Genomic DNA, 26,439 nt, shown 5'->3' on the forward strand with positions numbered 1-26,439 from the left:
TGGTAATAATAATAACTAGTGATCCAGAGAGCCATGGCTAAACTGAATAGCTGGAATGGAGTCAGACTGAGTACTTCAAAATCAAACTCGGAATTTGAATTTAAATACAGTGGAAAAGGAGGCAGGGAACAAGGGGAGGTTGACAAGTTAGGAGCTGGAGAAATCTCATAACTTAACCCATAAAATTAAGATAATAAAATCAATACAAAAGCAATATGTATAGATATGTAAAGTCCCTCTAAGAAGATACAATGTCTTCCAAACCAAAAATAAGGAGAGGAGGACAATGGTATTCATATATTTAAATAAAGAATGTGGCCACATCAAAGTGTGGTCAACAAAGAAACTTAGAAAAATCTTTTAAAAAAGAATAGAGGAGGCCATTTCAACTCCAGAATCACCCACGGCAGAGAGATGCTGAAGCTAGGTGACACCCCATTTTCTCTGCAGGGGGATAAGATCCTTCCCTGAAGCTTAAATGGAAACAGCATACAGTAGCAGCCAGGGATATGGGCTGAGTCAGAGGACTTGGTACCCATCTCAGTCCAGCCTCTTACCATCTTGGAGACAGCCCTGGCTTCCTCATTTGTAAATTGAGGATAATTGCGCCTACTTCGCAAGAGGGCCACTGGGAGAATTAAATGTCCTACTGTATGCAAAGCACTTAGTACAATACCTGGCATATAGTAAGCAATCAATAATCTTAGCTTTTTGTAACTGTATCCTTCCCCACAAACTATTTTATCATATTATTCCATGTTCACCAAGCAAGCTTGATATCATTACATTTCATTTCTCAGATCTTGAAAAGCAATATCCTAGCAAAATCCAGAATCCTGTTAACAGGAAAGGAATCCTTCACTCTAAAATAATAAATTGGCATTCCTTTCTCAGCACAGTCACTCAAATCTAAATAGAACCCTGTCTCCAAAAGACCTATCATTTTCAGGTGCAAAACAAAATACATTTTGTGCCCTGAGAACCAGACCTAAAGCATAGTAACCAAAGCCCTCAAGGGTCATCCTGAGAAGCTAGATAGCACCCACCAGGCCAGCCCTACATAATGCCACCCTCAATCTACAACAAGCCAATAGGGATACTACTTCTCCACCTTCCACCTCTATCAGACCCTTCAATCATGGCCTATGGTGAAGCACTATATCTCCCTCTTTAACCATTCTAGTGGTCAAAGATTCCATCTTATCCATCTCTGCATTCTTTCCTCTATATTTCAATATACCTTGCATCAAATAGAACCACAGTAAGTTTATTGTAAGGAATGAATTAAAGCCTGGCTAGTGTGATTCAGTGGTTGAGCATCCACCCCATGCAACAAGAGGTTGTTGGTTTAATTCCCAGTCAGGACACATTTCCTGGGTTGCAGGCTCAAACCCTGGTGTGTGGTGTGGGAGGCAGCTGATCAATGTTTTTCACACTGATGTTTCTATATCTCTCTCCCTCTAAAAATCAGTAATAATTTTTTTAAAAAAAAACTCAAAACAAAAAAGAATGAATATAAGACACAAATTGCAATCTGCCATTCTTGTACCGTGGAGCCTTTTTCTGATTTATTGAACTGTTATTCTGTTTTTCTTCCCCTTCCCTCCCCAACCTCTCCAACACCGGAGCTACCAAGTATTACAGAAAAGTCAGAAGACTTTATTTATTGGATTCCCAACAAATTCATACACTGGGAAAGCAATCACTGGGTTTGAAAATCTTTTATTCACCTCTAGTTGATGTTTCCACATTAACTTTTCAAAGAGCATTGTTGTTGTGAGGGTTTAGGACATGGGGCCTGAAGTCAAAACTGTCTTCCTGAGTGACCTTATTCATGGTGCTTAACTTACCTAGACTTCATTACCTACAGAGTACCTGGAGGTCATTAATGCAAAGCCTTATACACAAAGTGCTCCACAAATGGGAACTGTTACTATCTTCTACTTTATTTAAAGTAATCTTCCAACCCTTATCCCCTCTTCCACTTCTTTGTCAGATAACTAGAAACCTCCTCACCTACTTTACCAAAACAACCAATTCCATCCATTTATTCTGAGGCAACAGTGGTACAGTGGAAAGAACACTGGAATCAGGGGTCCGGTGGTTGTCACATACTAGATATGTGGTCTTGTACTAAGTGTTTCATCTGTGTCAGATTCAATAGCAAAATGGCTATTTTAATATATTTCTTATAGAATCACTGTGATAATTAGTTGGAAAAATATGAAAAAGCATTAGGCAGACAAAGAGGGAAAAGACTAAGTGAGGTGATAAGGTTTTCAAAGGTAACTAGATTTCAAATCCCCATTCTACCACTTAACTCGTTGTATGACTTGGACAAGTTAAATTCTCCAGTCCTCGGTTTCTTGTCTGTAAGATGGAGGAAATAACTTCACAGGGTTCCTAGGAGGTTTAAAACAACATGCAGACTACTTTGCATGTTGATTTCCCATCCTTCTCTCTGCCTCTTTTTCCCTCTCCATCTCAAAAACTCCCCTTTGTTCACTAGACCAATAGAATCCATCATTTTTGGCCATCAGGCTTAATTTTTTTTTAAAATAGCACATCTCCAATATATCTATGTGTAACAGCAAAGTAGACAAGTACTACTATACAAATATACTGCGTTCTATCCCAAATATAACACTAAAAAGAAATTTCAAAGGGTTAAGATAAAAATACAGAAGAACTTACTTTTAATATTTCCTTCCCATTCCCCAAAGGAAGGTCTTACCTTCCCCTATAATTTGGAAATCCATTTTGGAGGTCACTACACTATTAGACAAACTGTTCAAAGACAAACATAAATGGAATAGACTTGGTATAGCTCCTAGCACAGAGTAGATGCTCAGTAAATAGTGGTCCATTACCGTTTTTGAAAAACCTGTCTTGCTTCACACATACTTCTCTGTGCAGGTTTGCACAAAGTGAACACTCTGCTCTGCCTCCCCTTCTGTTTAATTCCTAACTTCCCCAACAGAGTAGCTGATACTCTTCTTCACTTTCACATCATACACGTGTTCTTTCACTCCATTCCACTCTACTGAAAGACCTTTCTCCAAGGTCACCTATGATATTCTGACACCTAAACGCCTGGCTTTTTGCTAGGTCCTTAACCCGCATGACCTCCTCATACACCAATGACCTACGTTCTTCTTTCAGTCTTTCTCACAGGCTCCTTCTTCCCCTTCAGTTCCCACTTAGAGTGCAGTAGCTTGACTCCTTTGACTTCAAAGACCAATCTTCCTCCCTCTTCTTCCCTGGTTCCTTCTTTTGTCCTCTAAATGTCCGCTGGGGCTCCATGCTAACCATTCTTCCTGTCCTTCACTAGTCAATTACGTTGGTCCACGTTTTAAATAAATCCTGCAAATGTGTATCCCCCTCTCACTATGTCCACTGCCATACCCTGCCTTATATGCCACTTTCTTTCTCAAGAACTACAGCAAACACCTCCATAGTTGCCACCTCTTTGCTGCTCTATTTGCTACACAGTAGTCAGGGTAACCTTTTATTTAAAAAATATATCCTCTGCTTTTTACTCTCCTGCTTTAAAGCCTTCAGTAGCTTCCCACTAAGCTTTTTTGTAAAGCCTAGACTCCCTATATAGCCCTCAAAGGCCCCATGTGTTATGGGCCCTGCCTACCTTTCTCACTTTATCTCATGATGTTCTCCCTCTCTACCTGCACCTCACTCTAAGCCCTTGGTGGTCTCCTTTCAGTTCCTCAAAAATAATAAATTATTTACTGCCCCCAGGCCTACACACATGTGGTTCCTTTCCTTCCTGGAACATTCTCCACAGCTCTTTTCACGAAGCTGGTTCCTTTATCAGTCAGACTTCAGCTCACCTTCCCTAAACACAGTTGTCTGACACACAGTGGAAGCTCAAATAAGTATTCACTGAATGAATAGGTTGCATAGTCTTCATTCAGATAACTCCAAATCTAAATATCTGGAATGAATCTCACCCTTCAATTTCAGTACCTCATTTCTAAATGCCTGCTAGATAACCTGACCCCAAATTTAGCATACCAAGTACACTCAAAACCAAACCCTCATCTCTTCTGAAACCAGTTCCTCCAATATTCTGAAATTATATGAGGAATATAACCCACACATTCTGCTTCAGAACTATGATTTTCCATTCATTTGCTCCATCTGTCCAAAATTCTAATCACTCTTTAAAACTGAATTAAACTATCACTTCATTCATTCATGCATTCAATCAACCACTTATTCATTCAACAAATACTTACTGAGTACCTATTATGAGGCAGGCACTATGTTAGATACCAGAAAGCAAAGCAGACCTACTTTGTCTATCACACATCAGCCAAATAATCATACAAATATGTAATTATAAACTAAAAAATGCTACGAAGGAAAAAGTGCTAGAAACTATGAGAAAAAAGTGAAGCATCAAGAAACACTCCTTTATCAAGAAGAAAAGAAGAAACACTCCTTTGATGATGTGCTAACTGAATGAGATGTAACTTACACTAGGCTGACTGGAAGGTAGAGCATGCCAGGTGGCGGGTTCAGCCAAGCCCTGGAAGCAGGAGACCAGCAGGCCTGTCTTAAAGCACCTACGTTCAGCCTTAAATATTATATCTATCCGTCTTGTTCCCTTTCCCAACCCCATTGTCATTTTACTGAGAGTAACCTGAAGGAAAAGACACGGTGTCTCTTATGTGCCAACCCCCTCAGGAGATACCGAGTCACATGTATGGTAACTAAGGAGTCCATGCTTATAAAAAGCTTCCAGATGACTCTGATATGTAGCCAATCATATGCTCAAACTACCTATTCAATAAACGTGTATTGGTTTATTCTCTCATTAAAAATCTCTAAGGTTGGTGTGGTAAAATGTTTCCAAAGTTGGTAACAATAATCCCAACCATACTCCATGCCCTTTTGCAGTGTGACTTTGACCCTCTACCCTTGTCCGTGTCCCCTCCCCTTGGATGTGGGCTACACTTGTGACTTACTGAAACCAAATGCATGGAGCAAAAGTGATGATGTATGACTATCAGACCCAGCCCTTAAGAGGCCCTGCAGCTTCCATTATGGCCCCTTGGAAGCCAACCATCATGTAAAAGGAGCCTGATCTAAATTAATGAATGATGAGGCCAAGAGAGAAATGGACCTCATGGAGGAGAACCAAGATGTCCCAGCCAACAGCCAAGCACTGCGTCCCCAGATATTTGAGTGAAGCCATGATAAATCCTCCAGTCGAATCAATATCACATAGAGCAAAAGTAATATGTCCCTCTTCCCTGAACTACTAAACCCACAGAATTATGAGCAATAAAATGGTTGTCATCTGAAGCCACTAAAAGTTTTAGGGTGATTTGTTACTCAGTAATAGATAACTGAAACAGTCAGAAATTCGACACTCTGTTTTAGCAATCATTCAAACATTTCTCAACTTTGAAGATCAAGAAACACTTCTTCATATTCATTAAAATTACTCCTCCTTCAATTTAAGCCCATTTCCTTTTAAGTCTTTGAAGTACATAAGAACAATTAATCAAAATCCCCCTGGCAGAAACCATTCTTGTATTTGAAGATGATAATCAAGCCATGCCTTAACTTTTCCTTCTCTAGGCTAAAATCTTTCTTTTTTAAAAAACTTCTAATGATGACTTATTTTTTTTTAACTTTTTAATCATCTTTATCCGCTCTTAAGTATATGGGGACCAGAAAAAGATTTCACATACCAGCATCTAACAGATTATTTCCTAGCCCTTATGGTTCATCTCTCTATAATCAAATTCCACATAGTCCCAAATATAGCATACTAGAGGTCCACTGCATGAAATTCGTGCACTTGCAGGGGGGCCCTCCCTCAGCCTGGCTGGTGCCCTCTCTCAGTCCGGGAGCCCTCAGGGGATATCTGACTGACAGCTTAGGCCCGATCCCCATGGGGAGAGGGCCTAAGCTGGCAGTTGGACATCCTCAGCGCTGTCGCAGAGGCAGGAGAGGCTTCCGCCACCACTGTTGCGCTTGCCAGCCATGGGCCCGGCTTCTGGCTGAGCAGAGCTCCCCTTGTGGGAGCACACATTTGAAGCACAAAAGCAAAGCTTAAGAGGTTGGAGTGGGCACACCATTAATTTCCATCAAGGTCTCTTAACATTGTCAGGGCCTTTCCATAGGTGAGGCAGGCTCTGGGTACCTCCTCCTTCTACCTCAAAAATAAAGAGGCCTTGTTAAAGGAAAGAGTTTTAGCATCTACATACCGAGCAAAGGTACCTTTGCTGTAGAACCCAACATTTAACTACAAAGAGACAAACAAGTTGCTTAAGGTAATGTAAAAGCACATTTTCTCTCTGAGTCTTACCTGACTATATGCCTAGATGCCAGAAGTAGCTTTATAATCACCAGTAAAGTAGAAATAATAAAGCCTACCCAACACACGGTATTGTAGGTATCAAATAAAATGATAGAAGGGAATAATTTTATAAAGTACTATAAAAATGTTGAGCCCTAGCTGGTGTGGCTCAGTGGATAGAGCATTGGTTTGCGGACTGAAGGGTCCCAGGTTCGATTCCGGCCAAGGGTACATGTGTGGGCTGCGGGCTTGATTCTCGGTGGGGAGCATGCAGGAGGCAGTTGATCAATGATTCTCTCTCATCATTGATGTTTCTATCTCTCTATCCCTCTCCCTTCCTCTCTACAATCAATTAAATAAATAAATAAGAAAAAGAGATTTTTTTTAAAAAAAATGTTAGGTGACATTATGGAATTCAGTTTTAGCAAGCCCTATAAATCTTTAAACTAACTTTGAATGGTTAGCTAATGGTTTCAGGTGACATATACAGAACAAGGCACCATGGGCTCAAGTTCATCAAACAGAACTCAAAAACATGCCATCTTGTAAGAGAACTTATAAATTTTCTTATACTGCCAAGAGTAATAAAGACATTTGGACTAGTGGTTTGACCCTGAAGACCCACTTCAGCCACTGTCTGATGGAAATAGGTCAGGGGCCAGGAACTCAACAGACTAGTGCCGTGGTCGGCAAACTGTGGCTCACGAGCCACATGCGGCTCTTTGGCCCCTTGAGTGTGGCTCTTCCACAAAATACCATATGCGGGCACGCATACAGTGCGATTGAAACTTCGTGGCCCATGCACAGAAGTTGGTTTTCAGCCTGGATGAGACTATTTTGAAGAAGTACTGTTGATATTTGGCTTTGTTTACTAATGAGTTTGCCAACCACTGGTACTGGAAAAGACCCATAGTGCTGCAGAAATCTAAATAAGAATAACTCTATATGAGAAAGTCAGAAAAGGTGTAACATCTGAACTAAGTCTCCTGGGGGGGGGGGGGGGGGGTGAGCACTTTGCCAGTTAGAGAAAAGGAGGCCACTAGGAAAAAGCAGAGAGTCCGAAAAGGACATTGTATAACCAGGAACTAGAAAGGTGCAAAGTTCAGGAGAGAAATGTCTGGGAAAGGAGGAAATAAGACGGGTAATCGTAACAGGCAGGGCAGGGTCAAATGGTGAAGGACTTTACCTATCAGAGCTAAGCAGGAAATAAGGAACCAATGCCACCCTGAAAACCTAAGACGGAAAAGATTGGATTTGGCCTTTAGGAAAATAACTTTGGCAACAATATGAAGAAGGAGCAGAGAAAGACCTATGGAGTGGCAAAAGTCAGGTCAAGATTTGCTAAGGTCTGAACCAGAAGTAGAAACTCAAATGCCTAGAGGCAGAGTGGGTAAAATCTTTAGTGTACAAGATCTGGGAGAATGGTGGTATCTGTAACCTTTGAAGAGTGCAGGCCCTGCCTAAAAGCATTCGCACACAAAATTGTATGCCACTGGGTTCGTTAAACAAAACATCTAGTTTTCGACCTCTGGTAAATATAGGCAGTACAGTGGGAATAAAGAAAAGACACACCTCAAGCAGTACTTCAATACAGTAGTAAACAAAAGGGTTTAGTAGCTGTGGATTTAGCATACTTACAGAACATGAGGCATAAAAAGAGTAAACAGGAAGATTTTCTGGATATAATTAACAGAGTTCAAACATACAGCAATATGAGCAGATAACAGATACTGGGTAGGGGAGATAATGATATGCATGTGCTGAATTGAAGGTGCTTTTGAACAACCTAGTAGGTTTGTCGAATTAGTCAAAATTTATCAAGATCTGTGAAGTTGGAAGTAAGGCTCTGAAGTTTGGGAGAAATAGCCGAGCTGGTAAGAAATACTGAGCAGAGCTGAATGCATGGGTATATTAGAGATCTTTACAGGAAGGGGTGGGGGAAGAATGAAAACATACTCAAGGCAAGGCCTTGACTCACCTCAACATGTATGGGATAATCAAAAGAGAATGAGAAAGACAAGGGGGCCTCTAAGCCAGATGAAGAGGGTTGCCGGGAACAAAGAATGGTTTAATATTGCCAAGTGCTTTGCAGAGATTAAGTAAAATGAAGGCTAAAACCAGAACACTGGGTTTGGGAATTAGGAATTTACTGGTGATCTTCAGGGAGACATCACTAGGATAATGGAGGTGGGAGCCAAAATAAAGGGTTGCTAAGAGGATCAGAGTTGTGGAAGTAGAGTATGGGCTGTTCCTCATTCTACCCTTATTGAGAACCTACTATTTGCCAAGCACCCTGGATATAATTTTAACAAGAGAAGCTGATGCTCAATATATCATATGACTGGAGTAAACACAGCTTTTCTGAGTACTCATCAGTCTTGGTGAGTAAGAAGAGACTTCATAGAGGAAGTGACTTCCGGGCTGAAGCCAGTTCACTAGGGCTGAGTTGGGGCAGAGTGTCCAGAGAAGGCTTATTTGTGCAAAGACCTGAGGCAAAATAGAACATGGATACTTGAGATCATTGTAAGGAGCAGAAGCAAACTTGGAAGGGGGCAATTACTTAGTGTTTGAAGATTTTAAAAGTTTAGAGGTGAAGAGGAGGGAGATAGGGCAATAGCCTCAATAGAATTAGGGATGATGGGAGGTTCTTCCTGTTGTACCAAACCTGGGTTCAGTAACCTTGACATTTGGATTCTGGCTAGGAAAGAATTCAGAGCCAAGACCCAAACTGTAAGAGAACATTTATTTGGAAAATCATAGAGGTAGAAAAAGTAATTCCTAAAAGAAATGGGCTTAGGAAACAAGTTAAAGAGGTAAAGGAAGGGCCCTTGGAGCTTGGGAGTGAGGAAGCTAATGGCAACAATGTGGAAGGAGGGGGAGCGAGAGAGGGGGTCCTTGGGCTTGCTGCCAGGAGAGAGAGCGCAAAGGGTCCTGTCCTAAGAGTTTTAAGGGTGAGGATTTTAGGGGAGGTCCCAGGGGAAGATCTCAATTGCATATTCAGCAGTTTTCCAGGAGTGTCCTTTCAGGGTTGTGGTCTCCACTGATTGACTGGCCTGCAGCAGGGCAGGGGGTCATTATAGAACGCAGCTGGTCCAGACATGGTTGGTTTTATTGCTTATCTGGGCCTGGAGCTGAAATACAGCTGAGGTCTAATGTTATCTCTAGGTAGGAAAGGTCAGGGGTTCCAAACCTCCTGACCAGCAATATGCTAGGGGAGGAAAGTCACCCTGGGGGTGTGGTCCAACTCTACAATTGTCCTTTGCTAGGCACCTGGGGCTTTCCACCCTGGTGACCTTCTATACCTGACCCATTGTCCTTACTCTGCTCACGTCTGTCTAACTGCCTACAACACTCCTAATACCTCAGAAAAGAATATGGAAACTCACTGGTAGACTGAATTCTCTACAATTCAGTATTCATGATCACTAGGTAGATAAGCAAATATGTTTGCCCTCTTTCTTTAACAATAGTTTAATTTGACTAAACTATTTCTCACAAGACACAAAAAGAACAGAAAACAAGAGCAAAGATATATAAAGCTGTAAATCTCTTTGACTTCTCTAAGGTTGATATAATACATGGTCTAATTAGGTCTAAAACCACATCCAGATGCCAAATGAAATGAAAACTTTCCCCTGTAAGTCCCAAAGAGTTGAAGGTTTAACTTTAAGATACCCAAAGACAGGGCAGTAACTCACTTCTGAATAAGGATTTTCTAGTGCAGCTCGGTCTAGCTAATGAAACTAAGAGAAATGGTCTGGGGTTACCTGATTGTGCCTGTTTCAAAACATTGCCTCGGCAGAAAGCAAGCTGCCTCCAGTTCCTGCCGCTGAGTCCTTGGAGCCATACTCAGATGAGATCATCTCAGGAACCAACAGCAGTGGCTTTCAGGCAAAGTGAATGGTGCCGCCTGGGGACATATCTTTGGTAAGCAAGACTGCCACAGAGCAGGCAGTTACCCCGGCAGTGCTGACTCATGCCAGGCAAAACTCGCATTTCCCAAACAACTCAGCCTGAGCCCACCGCAATCAACTGCAGCCTAGAAAAGAAAAGGTGCCCCACTGATTTTTTTTTTAATCGCATGCTGATTACTGGGGACAGGTAAACTTCATTCCTCTAATGCTGGTCACTCGGTGGACTCTGGAGCCTTTACTCAGGAAACTCCAATGGTCACTTTCTGAAATTTCATCTGAGAACACTGGGGCTCAGGACAGCAAGATTACTGAAGGTAGCAGGTTCACTGTTCTGAGGATTTCCCCCAAGAGGCTGATAAAGAAGTCACTTTGCATTTACAAATTTAGAAAGCCTGGGTCTGAGGACTAGGGGAGCTTGCTCAGGCATCACAGGCTGTTTAAACCACAGGGTGAGTTTTTGTCAGCTCTAACCAGGCTCGTTGTTCTTTCCCCCACTAGGCCTCCTCTGACCTCTATTTCCTTAGACAACTCAAGTTCTCTAATTAAGACTAATACTGGAGGATTTTTTTCATCAGCTGTCACATTCTCTATACTAAAGCTAAATTACCCACCATCAGACCTATTTAGATGCTTAAGGAATATAGGGGTCTGTGAAAACTGCATTAATACTTGCTTTAAAAAGAAAAATCCCTAAATTTATGTTGATTCTCATTTATTGGCCAGCTTATTTTTAAAAAATCAATTCTAGAATGACTGGCTCATCAACAGCAATTATTATTTAATTTGCCCTGACAGGCTAGAATTGGCGTTGATGCTATACAAAGAAAACAAAAGATTAAGTCCTTGCTTTCTTTGTGTTTTCATTTGACAAAAAAAAGAAATTAAAGTTCACATGAGATCCTTCAGTTCCCTGCTCACAATTTCCCATGGTCATTAGCTATTTCTTAGCCTAGTCATTCAAGGCACCAAAGCTAGCCTCAAACTGGACGCAGCTGCCAACCCGATGGTCATTCAATAAATGTTATTAGGTCAATTAAAATATACATGTAGACCATAATTTGGGTTTAAAAAAACTATGCTATTCTATTCCTTCTCAAGGAGTTATTTTAAAAAATGTTTTTTATCCAACTCACTTAATTCCCCTTAATTTATTCCAATAGGTTAGCCATACTGAGCTTGTATAAGGTTTTTATGTTTCCTCTTTTATTTCCTCCTTCAGTGTTTCCCTTTTCAGAAAATGGCTGTGTTTAAAGTTTTCCTACAGTATATGCTAATTAGTCCTTTTCAAATGATAAAAGCATCCTTACAGCAGTTAACAACCATTATCTCATGAACCACACTTTAAAAAATATTGCTGTAGTGGATGATAAGTCACAAACATTCTAACATGGATGGAGCAACTCTCAAGGCACATACAGTATATACAAATATGGAACCTCCACAAGGAAGAAACAATATATATTGTTAGAAGCTCTTGACTCCTTCTGTATTAGTAAGGAAGGAAGAGAAAATCCGGACGGTATTGTGCCCAGGAAATAAATGTAAATTATATTAACAGCAACATGAGGGCCAGAAACATCAGAACTTTCTAACTATACTAAGATAAACACCATTAAGTAGGTGCGGTAAGCTAGCGCACATTATCATTTCCCTGTTTGGGATTCTGTACAGTTCCAATCCATTTCCCCCAAATATAACCATACTCCATCCTAGTTCCTTCTTTAAACTGGAAAGACTGAAAATTACACACTTAGAGCTTTAAAAATATGCTAAATTTGTCCTGACCGGTTTGGCTCAATGGATAGAGCGTCGGCCTGTGAACTGAAGGGTCCCAGGTTCGATTCCAGTCAAGGGCATGTACCTTGGTTGTGGGCACATCCCCAGTAGGAGGTGTGCAGGAGGCAACTGGTCGATGTTTCTCTCTCTTCGATGTTTCTAAGTATCCCTCTCCCTTCCTCTCTGTAAAAAAATCAATAAAATATATTTTAAAAAATATGCTAAATTTGAATTAATGATTTCAGCCACTTGATGTTTTATGAGAATAAATGAAAATCATAAGAACATAAAAGTATATGAGAAATTTTAAAAACTGTGGCTTTGTACTTAAGTTCTTTCAATGCATAATCTTAAAACTCAAACAAATAATTCACCACCCATAGCTATATAAATATACTTTTAATGGGTAGCCACAACAGATATGCTAGAGGGGGTTGTGTGTGTGTGTGTGTGTGTGTGTGTGTGTGTTTTGTGTATTTAGGTATATACACCATACCCATTGTTTTACTTGGATAGGAATATGTAATGCCATTGATAACCCACATGTTTGTTTTTTTCTGCATTACATATTAACATTATAAACAGTAAACAGCTGTCAAAATAGAAATAAAAATATTCATTTCTCAGGATTCTATAGTCTTCCAAATCCATAGAAAATTACCAAAAACATACAAAAGATATGGGAGGATACACACGCCAGGGAGGGAACTGCAATGGGAGCAGATCAAGGAGGAATTTTTGGCTTTATCTATATTTAAAATTTTCTTCTTTTTTATTTTTATTGATTTCAGAGAGAAAAGGAAAGGGAGAAAGAGATAGAAACATCAATGATGAGAGAAAATCATTGATCGGCTGCCTCCTGCATGCTCCCTACTGGGGATTGAGCCCACAACCCGGGGCATGTGTCCTTGACAGAACTGAATCTGGGACCCTTCAGTCCATAGGTCGATGCTCTATCCACTGAGCCAAACCATCTAGGGCTGAAATTTTTTAAACAACAAGCATATATCCAAATATTACTTAGTAATTTAACATTCAGTTGAAGTTTAAAATTATTTTACCATTTATAAGCTACTTTAATCTTATCCCTTTCTCACTTTCTCAATACCTACCTACTTTCCTGTTCCCAACATCCTAAATGATACTGCACATTTCTTCTTTATAATAAAATTAATCTTAACTGTGTCCACATACTTTTTCTGATTCACAGATGGTGAAATGATAAACCAAAAAACCAGTGGCTGTCTCACCATGTTGAGAATTAGGAACATTGCCAAATTCTAATCTTTGGTGTTCTGGGATCTTATAACCTTTTTTTTGTTTTGTTTTTTTACATTAGTGTACCTCCTTCTTCAAAAAGGACATTATGGCCCTGGCCAGTGTGGCTCAGTTAGTTGAGCGTGGTCCCACGCATCAAAAAGTTGAGGGTTCAATTCCCCATTAGGACACATACCTAGGTTGCAGGTTTGATCCCTGTTCAGGGCGCATATAGGAGGCAACCAATTGATGCTTCTCTCTCACATCAATGTGTGTCTCTCTCTCTCCCTTCCTCTCTCTAAAACATATCCTGGGGTGAGGATTGTTTTAAAAAAGAAAAAGGATAATACGCATGTCAACCAAACACTGAAATTAAACATGAAATATGAAGTACATTTTAGGACACTCAAGCATCAACTCTAAGGATACTTAAGAATCAACAGGGGTGCTTATTGAAAATGATCTTTGCCCATCCCAGTCCCAGACACTGAATTCACAAAAGTGCAGGGAGGCCCCAAAGTTGGAATCCTATATAATAAAAGGCTAATATGCAAATTGGCCAACTGGCAGAATGACCGGTAGCTATGACGTGCACTGACCAAAAGGAGGCTGACACTCAATGCAGGAGCTGCCCCCTGGTGGTCATTGTGCTCCCACAGGAGGAGCACCGCTCAGCCAGAAGCTGGGCTCATGGCTGGCGAGTGTAGCAGCGGTGCCGGGAGCCTCTCCCCCCTCCACAGCAGTCGGACATCCTCCAAGGGCTCCAGGACTGCCAGAGGGTGCAGGCTGGGCTGAGGGGCCCCCCACCACCACCCAGTGCACAAATTTCTTGCGCTGGGCCTCTAGTTTTTAATAAGTATCCTCCTCTCCCAAGTGATTCTGATGCAGACGGGCCTTGGATCATGTGTTGAGAGACAGGTCATAGCACTGTTCCCAGTAAAACGAAGTTTTTGTTGAAACACCACTGAACTGAAGAGTAGTCTCACTGAGCCTCTCTTAGACATTAGTCCCCTCACCCACAAGAACCACCATGAACATAACAATTGAACTGAATTTATTTAGTCTGTTGGACCATTATTTTCTTCAAGCCTCCAGAGACAATTATCCTAACTACCTTTAAGGATTTTAGCTGTTACCCACAGTGGTGTGATACTGAGACATTTCCACACCTGGAATGCAGTACAAGGGGCTTAATGGAATTTTTACGCCTGTGAAAATTAAACTTCACTTGACTCAACAGAATAGTCAAATAAAACAAAGAGAAAACCTCCCCGAAGACAGGGGTTGAAAATAGAGGCTTTTGACTTCCTGATGAGGCAGTTTTGCCCAGAAATTCAAACCATGGGATGCTATATAGCTCATATGTCTTGAGAGTACCCAAATGCCAACTTATCACCACAGCATCAGCCAACGCAGGCTTACTGTAACATTTGGAAGCACAAACCTGCTGTATAAAATGGCCTCTCCTGGGAGACAAAGCCTGTCGCCATGGTGGAAATCATTCCATCTTGGGGCCAGAAAGACCAGGCAGTCCCTTTAATCTTTAACGAGCCACTTTCATGTTCAGATACAGAACTGGCACTGTGTGAGGTCCAACCCGCTTCACAGCACTTTGCTGCAAAACCACCCCGGAGCTGCGTGAGGGCACACAGGCTGAGCTTGTCCACGCTGGTGCAGTTACCAGAATCTGTGCTGTAATGTAATTGTAGGCACTTTACTATCCACTATACCACAGTATAATACTTCAGAGTTCAGAAGGTATCCAATATCAAGGGGATAGCAACTGCCTGCTTCAGGTGCAATGAAATACCAGGCTCCTAATGTCAGGAACTAAAAGCACAGCAAGCTTGCAGGAAAAGGAAAAATCCAAACTGTCAGGACACAGTCCGAGGACCGGACCTGACGACAACACTGGGAGAAAGGAAGTCAGCAATATGGCAAACTGCTCACTTTAGACACCTAACAACGGAAATCTCGGCACCATTGGATGGGTGTAATTTTCTATACAGAGCTATTTCTTCATTTTTTTTCCCTGAGCTGCTAATACAGAAAAAGGGCAGGGAAAGGCCCTTGTCATCAAACTCCTTCACCCAAACAACTCCAACACTCCAACAGCTTCATAATGAAATGACTAGTAAGCTCCCGACCTATTCCCCTGTAACCACCCTCTCAGAACAAAGATTCTATAATTCTACTTCAAAGACTCCCTGAATTCTTTACTGTATACCTCTGGATTCTTCTCCTACCCAAGTATTTTCTCTCTCTCTCTCTCTCTTTTTCTATTTCTCTCTCTCTCTTTCTTTCTCTCTCTCTCTCTGTCTCTGTCTCTCTCTCTCCCCTCCTCTTTCATCCCTCACTCCATACTCATACCCTGCCCCTCCAATCAGTCAAACTTCCTAAATTATCATCCACAGGATTAAGTTACCTTCATTCAGGTCCTCAAGTCTAGGAGGCCTTTGTTGACATGTGTTTCATCTGGACGGGTGATGCCTCACCAGGCAGATAAGATTACCTGTTCACCTACAGTTAATCTTCAAACTGACTTCTGTAGGCTATGGAAATAAAAGGATAACACTGTGCAGCTTGAATGTCCCATCAAGGTAATCAAAGTAATGGAAGAGGGAGAGAAGACAGAGAGATTTCAAAATAAAGACTGAACTGTACTTCAGCAGCACTTAAGAAAACACTGTCTGACTAAGCTACTGAGGAGCAGACAAATACCCAAAGGACTGCACATTCTCTAAAGATTACTGTGCTCACAGTTCTTGCTTCCCTCAAGGTTCTGCAAGAGATCACATCATAAAATCACATGCGTTATTTTAAAAATGGATAGGCATATACTAACATCCAGAATTCTACTGATTTTCTTGCAAATAAAACTACAACCGTATTTCAACCCAAAACCCTGAAACAGGAATAAAATATATTTTGTTTATGTCTTTCAAAAGTATCTCTCATCCGTTTTATAAGAAGAAGAAAAAAGTTTAGAGAAAGGAACCCAAAGCTCTGTCTCAGTCATTAAGTGCTTTTAAAAAAAGCACAGGAAAAGTGTCTATTACACATTATCCATTGGAGTAAAAAAAAATAAATAAATAGGCACTATAGAACAGCAGCTGGGGAATATACACACACAAATATATACACAGGATACATATATACATACGAGGATGGACAAAAGTAGGTTAACAGTTGTGAGTGCATGAAACAGAGTTTATTCTTGTATTATTATCTGTTAATTATTTTGTTATTTTCCATGTGAACAACTGTAGACCTACTTTTGCCCACCCCATATATTCAGAGAGAGAAAGATACAAAACACAGTTAAAATGTCTACAATCATTTCATAGTAGTCATTTCCAGTAGGGATGGTGGTTTACCTTCTGATTTTTATTTATCGAGCAGAAGCTAGAGTAAAATTTAAAATATGTAGTAGAATTTAGAGCAGTGGATCTCAACCTTCTGGCCCTTTAAATACAGTTCCTGCCCTAACCGGTTTGGCTCAGTGGATAGAGCGTCGGCCTGTAGACTGAAGTGTCCCGGGTTCAATTCCAGTCAGGGGCATGTACCTTGGTTGTGGGCACTTCCCCAGTAGGGGGTGTGCAGGAGGCAGTTGATCGATGTTTCTAACTCTCTATCCCTTTCCCTTCCTCTCTGTAAAAAATCAATAAAATATATTTTAAATAAATAAATAAATAAATAAATACAGCTCCTCATGTTGTGACCCAACCATAAAATTATTTTCGTTGCTACTTCATAACTGTAATGTTGCTACTGTTATGAATCGTAATGTAAATATCTGATATGCAGGATGATCTTAGGCGACCCCTGTGAAAGGGTCCTGCGACTGCCAAAGGGGTCGCGACCCACAGGTTGAGAACCGTTGTGTTAGAGCAAAACCTCCATTTAGAAAACTTGAACTCTTACCAAAATAAAATATAAAAACATTCACCATAATAGCTCTTTAATTTTGTGCATGAACATTTAATGTGTGATAAATGTAGTAAAATATCAATTATTCAGACTGATCGAAGGCCAGATTAAGTAAATAATTGCTATTTCTTCAAGAAAAAGTCATATTCTTTTAAGTATATACAGTAACTTAAACTACTCTGACAAATTGGTTCATTGTTGGATTTTAGCATAAGCTCTTAGGATTGACACTTTAATGAACAAAGAACAATAAATCTGAAATAATCAAACTGGTTTCTTTGCAATATTTTAAGTACTTCATTTGTGGAGAATATTTTTCTATATAATCTATCATTTTGTGGCAAGTTAAGCTAGTGAACAAATTTTAAGCCAAAATAATAAAGGAATCTAATTTTTTAAAATTTTAAACAATAATCATTTTTAATATTGCCTTAGAACATAGATGCTAATATTTTCTACAGAAATAATAGCACCTGGTATATCTTAATATTTTTATATTAATTATAGCATCCCTCCAGGTATTTTTATCTGAGCCCCCCTAGAGCCATGAACAACGAAATCAGAACGCAGGAAAAGTAACCCATGCTGAATGAACTCACTGCCATTTGAGCTCAGCATTCAGCCAAAAGTATCCGCTTGAAATCAAAAGCATCTAAAAACTGCACCAATTAGACCAGGGGTCCTCAAACTTTTTAAACAGGGGGCCAGTTCACTGTCCCTCAGACCGTTGGAGGGCCGGACTATAGTTTAAAAAAAACTATGAACAAATTCCTATGCGCACTGCACATATCTTATTTTGAAGTAAAAAAACAAAACGGGAACAAATACAATATTTGTATTTGCATGTGGCCCGCGGGCCGTAGTTTGAGGACCCCTGAATTAGACAAATAAATTGTGAAAGCTGTGGTTACCAGGTAGGACACCTCACATGTGACAGGCTTCTTACTGCAAATAGTTTTTCTTCTTACTGCAAAGTCCCAATAGCTGTCTTCAAAATGTGAGGGAGAGGTCAGAGGAAAAAATTTAAATGATACTTCCTCTGTGACTCTCTAACCCAATCCTCACAGGGCCTCACACATACTGAAAGCAGGATACGTGTCTCAAGTCCAAATAGCAAAGTTTTACTTTCTATACTTACTGATCAAGGCTTCTTACTAAAAGTAGTCTATCACCATTTATTTCACTATCACTCACAAGAGGAGGTATCATGGGATGCCAACATCTCTATATCTTAAGTAGAAGCCAATTTATTGAGAAGGCCTATTGACAAACAGGAAAGGAAGGAAGGGAGGGAGGAAGGTAAGGAACAAAAACCACCAATAAATTCTCCTCTAACCCAATGCTGTTTAGCCAAATGTGCTTTTAAGGTGACTAGTTTATACTACAATTATAATTTCAGAATTAGGAATAAACTATAAAACAATCCTTCAGTACGAATAGAACTAAAACTAGCAAAACAAGTAATAAGCATTGCTAATAACATCTTTAAATCACATTTCATACAAGGAGGCCCATGTAACAAAAGGATAATTTTAAGCCCACATTATATGAAATGGAACCTATTTCGTTTCTTTTTAAAAGAAATATATTTTTATTGACTTTAGAGAGAGAGGGGAAGGGAGAGGGGGGAAAGGGGAGAGGGAAAGAGAAAAGAGAGAGAGAGAACAAAAAAAACATCAACTGGCTGCCTCCTGCACACCCCCTACAGGGGCTGGAGCCTGCAACCTAACCATGTGCCCTGATCAGGAACCGAATCTTTCAGATCATGGGACGACACTCAACCAACTGAGCCACTCCAGCTAATCCAAAATGGAACCTATTTCTAAAGACCTAACAGATGAGCTGATGGAGTGTGAGGCAGCTGTAGCCTGGTGGTTGAGAGCTGGGCCTTTACAGTCAGACTACTTGGATTCAAATACTGTGTGGCCTTAGGCCTACTGTTTAACTTCTCTGTGCAGCATTTTCACATCTGTAAGAACACAGATAATAAACCTATACCTCATAGGATTGCTGGGAGGATGAAATGCGTTCACATAGCCCCTGATACATGGTAAGCACACATTAACTGCTGGTAATTCTGTGCAAGTGAAATATAACACAAAGAGAACTATCACACAAGAAAATACATGTCAGTCTTTTGATCAGCCCTATACTAAATTCTCTCATACTTTTATACACAAATAAGCCTTCCACTCCTAACTCCCACTAAAGAATGCATATAACCCTAGCCAGGTGTTCAGTGGTTAGAGCATCAGCCTGAGGACTGAAGGGTCTCAGGTTCAATTCAGGTCAAAGACACATACCTTGGTTATAGGCTCGATCCCCAACCCCAGTCAGGACACACACAGGAGGCAACCAATCAATGTTTCTCTTTGTGTGTCTCCCCTTTCCTTCCACTCTCTAAAAATCAATGGAAAAATATCCTCAGAATAGGGTTAACAACAACAAAAAAAAAGCATACAATTTCATTCAGAAAAAAGTATTATTTTACACAATGCAATGAGTAAACCCTGTTGAGCATGCTTAACACTCCCAAGCTCTGCTTGGCAACATATCAATAGGAAAGGGGACTGTTTTGTAAAGGTGGTTTTATAACATCCTTCACCAAATGTAATGTTCAACGTGAAAATTCAAGACTTCACATAGCAGGCATGGAGATTTTCAAAAACACCTGTACCCTCACTCATGTTTCCAATCTATATGTATAAAAACCTAAGTAATCATTAAGACTGAACGACCAGAATGACTAGAACGAACGGACGAGCAGTGGTAGCTATGATGCGCACTGACCCAGATCTTGCTGCTGGGGCCCTGACATCCCCAAATCTCGTTCAGCCACACCCTGGACCCATACAGGAGGAAGGAAGGAGCCCGATTCCTCGCAGAATCGGCCGTTGGTTAGCTTGCTACTGGGGCCAACCTCCTGCAGTCCCTCCCTCTGGCTGGCTGGCCCCCCAACCACCCTGATGGGGGGGACTGGCCCCCTCATTGGTCCCAATCGTCAGCCGGGCCGAGGGACCCCACCCATGCATGAATTCGTGCACCGGGCCTCTAGTATAATAATAAAAGCATAATATGCAAATCGACCGATGGCTGAATGACTGGAGGAACAACCGGTCGCTATGACGTGCACTGACCACCAGGAGGCAGACGCTCAATACAGGAGCTGCCCCCAGCCCACAGGCCCTAGGCCCTAGGCCAGCCAAGGCGGGTGCCAGTGGGGACACCCCGATCGCCCTGCCGGTCACCCCGCAGAGGGAGGTGACTGGCGATGGCAGGGGGTGGGGCCAGCGAGCACGTGGCACCAGGCCAGCCAAGGTGGGTGCCAGTGGTCTCCACCCTCCAATCGCCCCACCAGTCACCCCACAGATCGGCCCTGATCGCCCATTAAGCCTAGGGACCTTACCCATGCACGAATTTCGTGCACCAGGCCTCTAGTCAAAGTTATAAGAATCAAAGTGCTTTAAGCACAGCCTACCAACATGCTATCCTACTGAATAGTCAGTAACTAGGGAAAAAAGGCTCTGATGGTTAACAGTCCCATAACAGCCCCCAGCCCCACCCACCCTGCCTCAATTAGAAAGATAACTTGTTCTAGAAATGCTTAAAGAAAAAAGGCCTGACTTGAATAACCTAGACACAAACTACACCTTTCTCCATTTCTAGGTTTTCTAACTATTCAGGGAACAACCACAGACATTTTGGAATAGGAAACATAAATTGTTTCCAAAAGTATTAAACAACTAGAGGACCAGTGCACAAAATTCATGGATGGGTAGGGTCCCTAGCCCTGGCCAGCAATCAGGGCTGATCAGGGCCTTCCAGCTGCAGGCCGAGGCCTTCCTTCATTCTGCACTGCTCCCGGTGGTCAGTGCATGTCATAGCGAGCAGTCGAACTCCCAGTCGGTCGTACTTCTGAGAGGATAATTTGCATATTAGCCTCTTATTATATAGGATTATTATATAGGATGCTTGTCCAAAGGCCCCAGTATAGCTAGTAATTTAGACAGCTGTGCTACGAGCCACAGAGCTGCATTTTCTAACTAGTATTGCTTCTGAACAATTGAAACTTTCTCTAGCGCAAAGTTCAGACACAAGGAGCAGTGTCCTTGCAAACATTCAAACAGATTCATTATTGTTTAACCACCCAAAGAATAGCTCCAATAATCTATCAAGTTAGACAATTCATCCAACTAAGCAATTAAACCAGGACATAAAACAAGCATGAAGATATTTTCTCCCCTGTTCCAAATCAACACTCATTTTGACATAGTATCCACACAAATAATGCTTATTCATAATCTATATATATAAAAGCCTAAGCGACCGAATGACCAGTTGCTATGACACACACTGACCACCAGGGGGCAGACGCTCAACACAGCAGCTGACCCCTGGTGGTCAGTGCATTCCCACAGCGGGAGCACCGCTCAGCTGACCAATGGGCACCAGACGCAGGGCTCACAGTTGGCGAGCACTGCTGCAGCAGCGCAAGACTCTCCGATCAAGACTGACTGGGTGCAAGCCTGCAGCAGGCAGAGCAGGGCCAGGATGAGCGGGAGCAGCAGGCAGCATTGGACTGCCAGTTTCGGCCCGATCCTCATAGGGCCTGCAGGGATGGGCCAAAACCGGCAGTCTGACATCTCCTAAGGGGTCCTGGATTGCGAGGGGGTGCAGGCCAGGCTGAGGGACCCCACCGGTGCACGATTCCATGCACCAGGCCTCTAACCTACTTATAAAAGGCTTCTAAAAAGCAAATACCAACTGAAGTGCCTCAAGAACTGCACACCCCTATATTTTATTTTCTGTCTCCCACCTTTAAGTATCTTTTTAAAGTTTATATATATGTTTTTATTGATTTTTAGAGAGAGAGAAAGGGAGAGAGATATAGAAACATCATCAATCAACTGCCTCCTGCACACCCCCTGCTGGGGATCGAGCCCACAACCTGGGCATGTGCCCTCCAGGGAATCAAATCGGTGACCTCTTGGTTCATGGGGCGATGCTCAACCACTGAGCCACACCAGCTGGGCTAAGCATCTTTATGAACTATGAGTAAAGTTACCAGTCAAGAAGTTTAAAGAGATAAATATCATTCCTGATTCAGGCATCCAATGCAAGTTCTATCAATTTATTCTTTAATATATTAAAGGTAAGTGTCCCTCACACCTGATCCCCAAATATTAAAATTATGGTTCTCCGCCTTAACCGGTTTGGCTCAGTAGATAGAGCGTCAGCCTGCGGACTCAAGGGTCCCAGGTTCGATTCCAATCAAGGGCATGTATCTTGGTTGTGGGCACATCCCCAGTAGGGAGTGTGCATGAGGCAGCTGATCAATGTTTCTCTCTCATCGATGTTTCTAACTCTCTATCCCTCTCCCTTCCTCTCTGTAAAAAATCAATAAAATATATTTTAAAAAAAATAAATAAATAAAATAAAATTGTGGTTCTGATCTAGCAAATCACCAAGTGATGGCACTTCTCTCCCAAAGAAGGAATGGGTATTCTCCATTGGTTGCTTCAGTTACAGGTAGCACAAGGAAGAAAATGATTAAAAACCTCTGATATCAAGTTCCTAAGATCCTCAGAACCACCTAGAACAGTGGTTCTCAACCTTCCTAATGCCGCGACGCTTTAATACAGTTCCTCATGTTGTGATGACCCCCAACCATAAAATTATTTTTGTTGCTACTTCATAACTGTAATTTTGCTACTGTTGTGAATCGTAATGTAAATATCTGATGTACAGGATGTATTTTCATTGTTACAAATTGAACATAATTAAAGCATAGTGATTAATCACAAAAACAACATGTAATTATATGTGTTTTCCGATGGTCTTAGGTGACCCCTGTGAAAGGGTCGTTCAACCCCCAAAGGGGTCACAACCCACAGGTTGAGAACTGCTGACCTAGAACAACACTACTCAAAGTGTGCAGTCGCAGACCCTCCAGGGAGGTCCACGGCAAGATTAATACACAAAAAAATCATAGTAAATGCATAGGAACTTTTAGAGTACTTTGATATTGCTGTGAGCTCTGAAAGCATGATTTTTCTGGTAATTTATTTTTCTTGTACTTTATAATATTAGTTGACAACAGATTGGAAAAAACTTTACCAAGCTGGCCCTTCCACAGATAGTTTGAGAAGCACTAATATTTCACAATACTAAGTGCCGATTCAGTCACTTATTGCTCTGAAGTTATCAAAACACCCTTTCCCTCTCTATTCTACAGCTTCTGATTTGAAGGTAATTACAGAAACCAATAAGGACATACCATGGTATAATTTAACTAGAGGCCTGGTGCACGACATTTGTGCACTCGGGGTGCAGGGGGGGTCCCTCAGCCCGGACTGTACCCTTTAGCAGTCCAGGAGCCCTCAAGGGATGTTTGACTGGGAGCGGGCCTAAGCAGCAATCAGACATCCTTAGCACTGCCGCTGAGGTGGGAGAGGCTCCCACCACCACCGCTGCGCTCACCAGCCAGCCATCATGCCTGCCCCCGCCTACCCCTACCTAGCCCCCACCCCCCTTGTGGCTGAGGAGCATTTGCATTGAGCGTCTGCCCCTTGGTGGTCATAGTGACCCTTAGTTCCACAGTTTGGTCAATTTGCATATTATCCTTTTATTATATAGTATGGAAAGAGCACTAAATTAAGAATCAAAAGACCTCTCTGCTTTTCTGCAAGAGGCAACTAATGAGCTGAAGACCCTGGGTAAGTCTGAGGCTCTTCTCTCCTCTGCAAAATAAAGGCAGCCCACCAAGATCCATGTTTATCAACCTTTTTTTTATGTGTGGTTCCTTCTTATAGTAATATTTTCTCCAAGGATGGTCTGCAGAGATGCTACATCAGAATCCCAGCTTCATTCCCAAACACTGATCTATAGGTCTGGGCTAGGAACCAGGAATCTCTTATATGTATGTATGTATGTATGTATGTATGTATGTATGTGTATATATATATGTATATGTGTGTATATATATATATTTTTTTTAATTGATTTCAGAGAGGGAGAGATAGAAACATCAATGATGAGAAAGAATCATTGATCAGCTGCCACCTGCATGCCCCTCACTGGGGAGGGAGCCCACAACCTGGGCATGTGCCCTTTACTGGACTTGAACCCGGGACCCTTCAGTCCATAGGTTGATGCTCTAAATTTTGTACCAATCCCTCCTAAGCAAAATTCATGGCTTATTTTTATAATGTTTGTTGTTTCTAAAAAGATGAGAGGAGAAGACAAGGCTGTCATTTGCAAGTGTTTCCTCAAATAACAGAGTAGGTGTGGCTAGCCTGTATCTCAAACAAAAACCAAATTAGATATAACTGTCATGTAATTTTTTAAAAAATATGTTTTTATTGATTTTTAGAGAGAGAAGAAGGGAGAGGGATAGAGAGATAGAAACATCAATGAGAGAGGAACATCATCGATCAGCTGCCTCCTGCACGCCCTGTACTTGGGACTGAGCCCACAACCCAGGCATGTGCCCAGATCAGGAACTGAACCAGCAACCTCTTGGTTCCTGGGTTGATGCTCAACCGCTGAGCCCCTCCAGCCGGGCTAATATTTGTTTTGGTTGTACATGAGGCATGTTGATGTGCTGTATAAATTTTTTTAAATAAATGAAATTTAGGAATCTGATGAAGATCACCTAGAGGTGAAGCTGCTGAACTACCATATTTGTGCCCCACCTTAATCAGCTGATTCACTGTCACTATTCAAGCTACTGGTCTGCAACTTTGTCAATAGTCAGAGTTGGGAAACACAGAACTAGATCAGTAGGTGCTGGCATGATGATTCAGCGTCACCTGGAGCGCTGGGTCCAACCATATGGTGAAGGAAGGTGGAGTGCCTGTTTGACAAGTTCTCTGGAAATATTATGGCATGCTCCTCCCCACCTGCTCTGTAGCAAATAACTGGCTAAAGTAAACTTTAGCTTTGACACAGAACGATTATGCAAACTCTTCCATCAATATATGGTAAAATTGTTAGGGGCAGGAGGGAAAAATAGAATAGTGAAGAATAGCTATAGTTATAAGAAATATTAATCATGCTCTGTTAACCATGATTGTTTTATTCTGATTAAAGAAAGCACATTCTAACCTGGCTGAGAGTTGTATGCCCCCAGACCTGGATGCGGCCCATTCTCCTCATCTGAGAGCTGCCTATTATCGTGGAAAGATTAACAACCTTGTTGTGGACACCAGAGGCCCCAGCCCTCTGCAAACCCCACCCCACATGGCCTGTAATCCGTAACCATTATACCCGTTCTCATTCCTTCTGCCTACTTCTCCATGTAATATTTGTCCTCCTATCCCATCTAAGGAGCTGGTTTATGGAGGGGTGCAGAGCAGATTTTCGTGGATGACCTGATGCTTTCCCATCCTACCCACATTATTGGAATAAATGCTCATATATACATGATTCAACCCTTTCTCTGCTTATTAGGCTCAAGTAGTGACAGGCAGCCCAGACCCATTTGTTGTCTGGTTTCAAAATGACCACGAATGGTATCTGAAACTAGTCATGCCCAAAAGGTAGAAAATGCAGGACTAATAATTTTCCACTGTGGACTGGTCATGTCCTAGTCCCTTGGTTATTCCTTCCCACCCTGTGCCCCTTGCATAAAATCTTAGCCCCTGTTCCTCTCCATCTCCATAAAATCCAAATTGCCCAAACAATGATTGCTAATCTGCAAAAACAATTCCTCTCTCTTCCAGAACCATTCTTTTCTAAGTATTTCTCAAACTAACTGAACTTCAGTAGACACACTCCTGCTAAAGCCCTAGAAAACATTCTGCCCTCTTTCTCCAAATTAGAATGCTCCTTTTGTCCAGCATTTCATAAAGGCTTATGCTCTAGTGAATCTTCTTCTGCACCATGTAAAATAATAACTTAGCCTGGTCATGAAGTATAATTAATTGGCTATCGGCCCATTCACTCAAGACCTAGGAAAAGGTTGGGAGTCAACAGAAGAGGCTTGGTTATTTCTCAAGCAGACATCTTAATCATTATGAAAATTAAAAACAAACAAACAAACAAACAAACAAAAAAAAACGGTTAGATTTGAAGAAAATGCTGGAGGGACCACACAATTTCCTCTATAATTTAGGATAAAAAAATATTGATTCCATGTGCCTTAAGTCTGTGCGTTCAGGACTAAGACTGGAAAGATTTTCCAAAGCAAATGAAGAGTGAAACAAGCAGGAAGATGGGGTGGGTGAGGGCATT

At 41.5% G+C, this 26,439-nt stretch overlaps 1 protein-coding gene across 4 annotated transcripts in view; it reads right to left on the reverse strand.

Moving 5' to 3' along the window:
• The window catches only part of RFFL (ring finger and FYVE like domain containing E3 ubiquitin protein ligase), a 73,830-nt gene that overhangs the window by 39,201 nt on the left and 8,190 nt on the right, over positions 1-26,439 (reverse strand). The window contains exon 1 of one of the 4 annotated variants that reach the window (XM_036339406.1): positions 10,096-10,267. The exons of the other annotated variants lie outside the window; for them this stretch is intronic. The gene's annotated coding sequence lies outside the window, so the exon portion shown is untranslated. Of the gene's footprint in view, positions 1-10,095; positions 10,268-26,439 lie in introns of those variants that run through there. 4 annotated transcript variants of the gene reach the window in all.

The sequence above is a fragment of the Myotis myotis genome, unplaced genomic scaffold (assembly GCF_014108235.1).
Source record: "Myotis myotis isolate mMyoMyo1 unplaced genomic scaffold, mMyoMyo1.p scaffold_m19_p_17, whole genome shotgun sequence".
Taxonomy (NCBI): Eukaryota; Metazoa; Chordata; class Mammalia; order Chiroptera; family Vespertilionidae; genus Myotis; species Myotis myotis.